The sequence below is a fragment of the Monopterus albus genome, unplaced genomic scaffold (genome assembly GCF_001952655.1).
Source record: "Monopterus albus unplaced genomic scaffold, M_albus_1.0 scaffold204.1, whole genome shotgun sequence".
NCBI classification, from domain to species: Eukaryota; Metazoa; Chordata; class Actinopteri; order Synbranchiformes; family Synbranchidae; genus Monopterus; species Monopterus albus.
Genome location: NW_018128084.1, coordinates 405,121 through 412,143, shown reverse-complemented (window position 1 = coordinate 412,143; position 7,023 = coordinate 405,121). Strand labels below are relative to the sequence as shown.

Here is a 7,023-nt window from a genome sequence, read left to right as displayed (position 1 = left end):
TGTGTGTCAGATCACATATAAAAGATTAACAGAAGAATGTTGGCTAAATATTTATCCAGGGATGGAGCTCAGGATCCCCAGAATATTCACAGTGACAAGAGCCAGATATGTTGCTTTTTGAAGCATGAAGACAGATGAGAGCTTTGTAGAGATAGAAATTCCCTGTTGGATGTCAGCACAGATCCAGGGGCTGAAGGGGTCAGGGCGCCTGGAGCTTGACTGCAAAATACACCAGAGAGAGACAAAAAAAAACTGCCAGAAGAGACAGAACAACTGCCAAGAGATGCAAAACTGACTATAAAGAGGTAAAATGATTATAAAGGGATGCAACTTATCCAACTTGAAGGTCTAAGGATAGTGGGTGTTGTATGCTTTACAGATTGTAAATTAATCTCCTTAATCAAATTTGTGATTTGTGATATTTGGCTTGACTTGACTTGACCACAAAGAGAAAACATGATCAAACACAAAAAGTAATCATAAAAATACTAACAAAATGTGTCTGTTTCACTCTTGATATCTTGCTTCTATATAGGTGGGTGGTCGGGCCTTTTAAATGTTTGTGCCCAGGGACCCATTGTGTCACAATTCACCCATGGGTTCAACTGCAGTATACAATACCAGAGGAAGGGGATGATACCTTTGCCCACTCATGGACCTGTATGTGCAAGATTAGGCCAATCAGAAGCAGACAAAGCCCTTAAGGTGGCTGGGGAGCAAGACCATTCTTCTGTTAATTGCCAACCCTGATTCACTTGTTAAGACTGATGTTGAAAGAAACACCCACTTCTCCTATCCTCCTGAGACCTGGCACTGTGGTCTTTATTTCAAACACCATGCTGTTTGTGTCCTAATGTCCTGGAAAGAGGACATCCTGGGCTTTTTAGTGATGCCACACATTTCCCGCATCCCAAAGACTTAATATATATTAAAGAAATCAAACAATTAAAACATGTTCTTCGACTGGGTCTCAGGAGGCTATAGCTTACATCAGTGACACTGAGACCATGTAGCTGTACTATGCCCCAAAGCCCATAATACACATCTTGATGAGCTATAAGTGTGAGAACCTGCTAGAATGTGATAAAGTTACACTGCATTTATACTGATCATATTCTATGTTACTGAGCCTGAGAGTTAATAAAAGATGAAGATAAAGGTGGAGATGAAGAGAACGAGCCCAGGGACACCCATTCATCTCTGTTTCAGGACAGCTGTTGCCTGGCAACATCCAAGGCATCAAAATTTTTCTAAAATGCTGCTGAGTGTGGCCTTGAACACTATAAAATGCAACACACTTCAGAGCAACATAACAGTGCAACACATACTGTATAATGTCGTTGTTGGAGCCATGCAACTCAGTGTAACGTAGCACTGTGAAACACAAGAAGAAAAGAGCTGAACATTGTAACAGTGCAACATATCACAATTAAATGTGGCATGGTGTAACCCAAACTGATTTCCTCCAGTGTAATGCAACAACACAAGGCAACCCACCAGAAACTCACGCAACACATGCAAGTTCACACAATGCAACACTGCACGTGTAACTCAGTGCAATGATGTAATAATGTTGGTAAGACATAACCACATTGATTCTATATCAGATTCATCTGACCGTTCAAGTATCGGCCTCTATGTATACTTTACCATATGTACATACTTTGTGTAATGATTTATTTAACATCCATGGACTTTAAAAAAAATAGCCACCCTACTTTTCTAATGTATAATTTATTATTGTTATTATTATTATTATTGTAAGGAGTATAATCAGCACACTGTATAGCTATGGGTCTATCTTTCGTCTCTACTTATTTTTATTCTATTTAAAGTTTTATACTTTATTTAGTCTGTTCATCATTTGCATATAACTTAGCCTTAATTCTCATATTGTTTTTGTGATATACAGTATGTGAAGTGGAAGCTGTAACAATGCAATTTCCCTTTGGGAAATAAAAAAAGCAAAGCAGGGCAGCACATAAGTCAGACTTTTGTGTTAACATTATATTTTAACGATTACATTTTATCATCATTTGCTCCTAGATTAGTCTGTTACACTTATGGTTCTCTCTCTCTATTGACCATGCCTAAAACTGGACTTATTTTATAAAGATAGCTTTCATTACAGTACTATACGAACTGTTATTTAAAGAGACAGTCAATTAAAACACATCAGGGAATCAATGAAAAACAGAGCCCGGGGCCTCATTAAACTGGAGGAGCAAATAATAGCCTTTCTCCGCTCTGGCAGTAAGTCAAATGAATGCAGGACAGGCAGTTGTGGGATGGCAGAGGGGGTGTGCGCCGTGACGGCCATTGGTGAACGGAAGGATTTGCGTCGCCGGAGTTAAAGCCAATCGATGCGCTCTCGGGGTCGGGAAGGGGAACGAGCGCGAACGGCACAAATGGAGCCTGATAAAAGGGGGCGCGTGCGGTTGACTCGCAGTACAGAAGTTCCGGCGGTATCGGCGCGTGGGAAGGCGGTTATGCCACCGGTAAGCGACTCTCTTTAACCGTCCTTTGTTTGATACTGTGCAAATATTTCTTAATTCCCAACGAAAATGTTTCATGTATTTAAACTTTCTGTAGCATTTATCCACAATACCTTATCTACAACGTGTAATAACGTCGGTCTTGATCCTTTGTTTACAGCCTAGGCGACATTTTGTTACAACTTTTGTTACATTTGCGTATCCGTCTGCATCCGTTTATTATGCTAAAGAAAAACTAAATAAGATTCATTATTGCAGAGGTTTGCAAAAAACTTGTGTTCCAGTATGCTCGGGTGGAAGCTTTCTGTCATTCGAGCTGTACCGGAGCTATTTTTGAGGAAACATGATAAGTTGCACCGAACGATCTTGTGAATCAGTCACATCACGTAGGCTTCCTGTCCGTCTGTGGACTGTTCTCCTCATGTCTCCCGGGAGTTTGCACTGTGGGCATCTCTTCCTTTTTGTTCAGCTTGGAATCACGTTTCTAAACGAATGATATGCTGCTCAGGATACTAAACAAAATGTTCTATGAAGTATAATGATAAAGTCAAACAAGGTAAACACATTCCCAGCTAATCATTTTTCTTATTACAGTGGATAACTTTCAAATATTCAGAAGCAAATGCAAGTGAAATATTTCAGTTTGGGACACTTAAGATGTGGGTGGTGAAAAAAAGGAAGTGTTTTATGGTATGATGGGGAAGTCTGGGAAACCCCATAAATACAGTAATGGCAGGGCGATTTGGTGCATAAACAAAGTGTTTTATGCCATTATACAATCAATCACTGTCCATATAGAAATGGCATCTGAATCAGATGAGGTTAAACCTAGATGTTTAGAAGATGAATACCATTAGTTCAGCACACAATTTCACCCTGGTTAAATCAACATGTTATTGCTGTAGGGGCTTACTGTGTTTAACATGCGTCAATAAAGAGACATAACCTTGTATATTCCCTGTAGTAAGTGAAACTGGGCATGAGTTGTAAATTTGTTATCTCCATTTTAGTGTTTGTGAGGAACCTCTTAAACTGTAGAAAGCCACCACTGTTTGTCAGATTATAAGTCATACACTGTGTGAGGTAATGGATGGAGAAACCCTCTATTCCACTGTGTCAGTGGCACACAAGTAGTCACTGTTTTATAAGAATACACAGATAAAAATGTGTGTGTGTGTGCTAAAATATCAGACAGGCTTAGCTGGGATAGGGATGAGCACAGTAGCTAATACGTGTAACTGACTTATCTCTAAATGTAGTGTTCAGCTATTGTGGCTATATTTTTATCTAAACTGTGTTAGAAAGGCATAACTATTTTTTTTTTTAAGAAATAGGTTATGGAGCAAGTGCATTTGTTCTTTCACATTTTTTCTTAAAGCATTTACATATAAAATCTGTTAATTTTTATTTTATCTTAAAAAAAATCTCTATGTGTGAACATGTGTGTGCAGAATTAGTTGCTGCACAGTCATGGAGCTTTTCCACTCAGATTAGGAAGTGTGTGTTTGTTGCGTGCTTTGGATACACCGCCACATCTCCTTTCTGCCTGGTCACATGGACAGCGTTGCCATCGCCCACATGTATCCCCTACTTCAATAATATTACAACACTCTTTATTGTCTGTGGATTTCTGCTATTGTCAACAGATCTTTGTACTCAATCTAACTTTTCTGCTCACTTCAGGGCTTGGCATTAAGCTTTTTCAGTCACTTGCCCAAGGGCAAGTAAAACACCTGAGTCACACTTTCCCAAGGTGTTTTACTTCCCTGATAGCCAAACTTACTTGGACAAAATGGATGATGTAGGCCTCTTTTAAAAAAAAACACGGATTTGGACAATTTATAGTAATTTATTAATGCAAAAACATACAATTAACACTAAGAATTTCATAAACTGAACAATTGCAACTTAAACACTGCCCCTAGCAAACAAGCCATAGCAACCAATTACCCCTGTACACCAGTAAACACATCGGAGACTTAAATAGTTCAATTTTCAATATGTTCCTCCAGCCCCTACCTAAAAGCCCAGGGGTTGAACCCTGGCCAACACTGTCCTTGGCAGGTGGTCTACTACCTGTGCACTGCAGCTTCAACATTGAACTTCTCCAGTGGGGTCCTTTTTTACTGAGAGAAAAATCGGCCTCTGCAGCTGATGGAAGGAGAGGCTTAACCTCCTGTCGGTTTTTACTCTCTTCATTGTGGGAAAACCTCACTCATACACTGCATTGTTGACCGGAAGGTTTAGGTACATCTCAATGAGGGGCGCCAAGCTTTTAAATCATTCTCTCCTTTCCTCTGAAAGCCCAGAAATGAGAATTTCATGTTAATTCAATATTTGAAACAGAATCAATTCTGTACAAGTCAGCAGATTTATCTAAATCCATATTCTACACACTCGGCTCATTTAACAAATCTGACACACATTCATTGCTCTTTATATTCTACACACCTGACTGCAAGATACTCATGAATAGCTCCCTCCTCGCTACTGCTCCTCTTCCCTGGGCAAACTTCTTGAACGTCTGTTATCTGTAGTCTGAAAGGCCTTTAAAATCAAGAGGCCGGAATTTGTGGAATATAACAGCATTTGTTTGAATGTCTACTTTTTAAAATAAGCTTGATGTCAGTTCTGAAACGCAAGAATTTAAAAACATTATATTGATTTATCCCTACAGTATTGGGGAGTAGCATTCTCTGTCTTTCATGAATCGTTGTTTAGAACTGTGCAGCAGTCAGGCATCCCACACAACGTTTGCTATCATGCCACAGTAGTGACATTTCACTGGCGTGCCATACTATTACATTATGCCTCTGAAACTCAGCTGTATACCCCTTTAAGCCCAGCTCATGCTTTAATGTAGTGAGCCTGTGGTGTGAACTTAACTGGCCACTGTCCTTTTTGTTCTCAGTTGGTGCTAAAACAACAGGGCACATAGTGTGCATGCAGCTTCTTGTTGGAAGGGCTGTGGCTGCCAGACTGATTACTCACTCACTGGCAGCTTGGTGGCTGCACTGGCGACGTGGTTACTTTTCTGTTGCCGAACACTCATGTTTTGCCTCCAGCTGACGAATACACACAATGTCTACGCTAGGCATAGTCTTTGTAGACTGTGTGAGCAATTGTCATGGTAGGAACAGTAATGGAAACTCCAGCTGGATGTGAATACAGAAGTGTTGCATGTGCGCAGCTGTTGGGGTGTGTGTGCAGGTGCTGGATGGCAAACTGAACTGTGATGTTACTAACAGTCGTGCTTTTAGAAATGGCAATTGATTGGGATTGCTAATGTAAAAAGGAGGAACACTTCTTTTGGACTCTACGGTTTTAAAATGACTTCTGATAACTCTGGTCCTTCAAAAGTTAAGTACTTTATACTGTTTATTACATTTTCTATGAATTGATGGGAATTTTGTAAGATCTCGAGTTCCTTTGAATGCATGCCAGAGAGAAAGTATGGTGGAACCAGAGGTCCTTTTTACAGAGTTATTCCTGACCAAACTCTGTTAGCATTTGTTTTTCCATTCAAATATTTGGCTGTGGTCTTTGGTGTGTGACATTGTATTTCATACATTGTTTGTCTTTCAGGATGATAGTCTGCTGACGTGAATTCCGGCTCTTTGTCTCGCCACTGACCCAAGGAGAACAGCTTTATCTGTGAGTACATTTCTTTAGTGTCTGGGACAGGAATGTGTGGTCAGAAGAATCCATTTTTACCACAAGCATTATTGCTGACTAATAGTGTATAATATTTCTTCACTGACTTTCAAGCAGAAGAGATTGTTTTTCAGTGTATTATGGAGCTGTTGGTGGAAACATTTACAGTAAAACTGCAGTACTACTGTATTTTCTCAGATGTGAGGATTAGTTGCGTGGCTTAGTCTTTTATATGAATAATAGTAAACTAGATTAAATGTCTCTGTTTTTGGAACACTGGCTGAACATATCAAGTACAAAGCATTCCTAATGTAATGAGTGCATTGACTGCAGTTATTACACATGACATTTGCACACATAGCAAGACATGCTAACCAATTTTGCATGAAGTGGAAAAAGTACATGCTTGAAGAGCCAACAAAGCTACAACCACACTTATCTCTCTCCCGCCATTGTTGTTTTGGCTTGTAGACTACTGGGGCCCGTTTCAAGAAGGAGGTTTTGTTGAAACTCTGAGTTTGTTAACCCCGAAATGAGGAAAACTCGAAGTTTTCGGTTCTAGAAACGGAGGTAACTTAAACCCGTGAAAGTGGGGTAAGTTAAACCCGTTTCAAAAAGAAAGGTAATCTAAACTCAGAGTCAGTTACTATGGCAACTTACTCTGTGAACCTAACCTGGTTGGGAGCAGGTTTTGTTCGGGAAACCCAGAGTTTCCTCTGGTCTCCGCCCCTTTTTAAAGTGAAAGGTGTTTAAATAGGCCTACCTCATTTAATCTTTCAGTACATTCATAGATTGCACATGTTTCCGTCACGCAGAGACCAAAATGGCGTGTCCATTTATAGAGGATCCTGTAGATGAGGAGGCTGTATTAATT

At 39.9% G+C, this 7,023-nt stretch overlaps 1 protein-coding gene across 1 annotated transcript in view; it reads left to right on the top strand.

Annotated features, from left to right (window-relative positions):
• Positions 1-2,285: 2,285 nt before the first annotated feature.
• Positions 2,286-7,023, top strand: part of LOC109970658 (cAMP-specific 3',5'-cyclic phosphodiesterase 4B-like) — a 48,645-nt gene continuing 43,907 nt past the window's right edge. The window contains exons 1-2 of the mRNA XM_020618379.1: positions 2,286-2,498; positions 6,081-6,149. The gene's annotated coding sequence lies outside the window, so the exon portion shown is untranslated. The remainder of the gene's footprint in view (positions 2,499-6,080; positions 6,150-7,023) is intronic.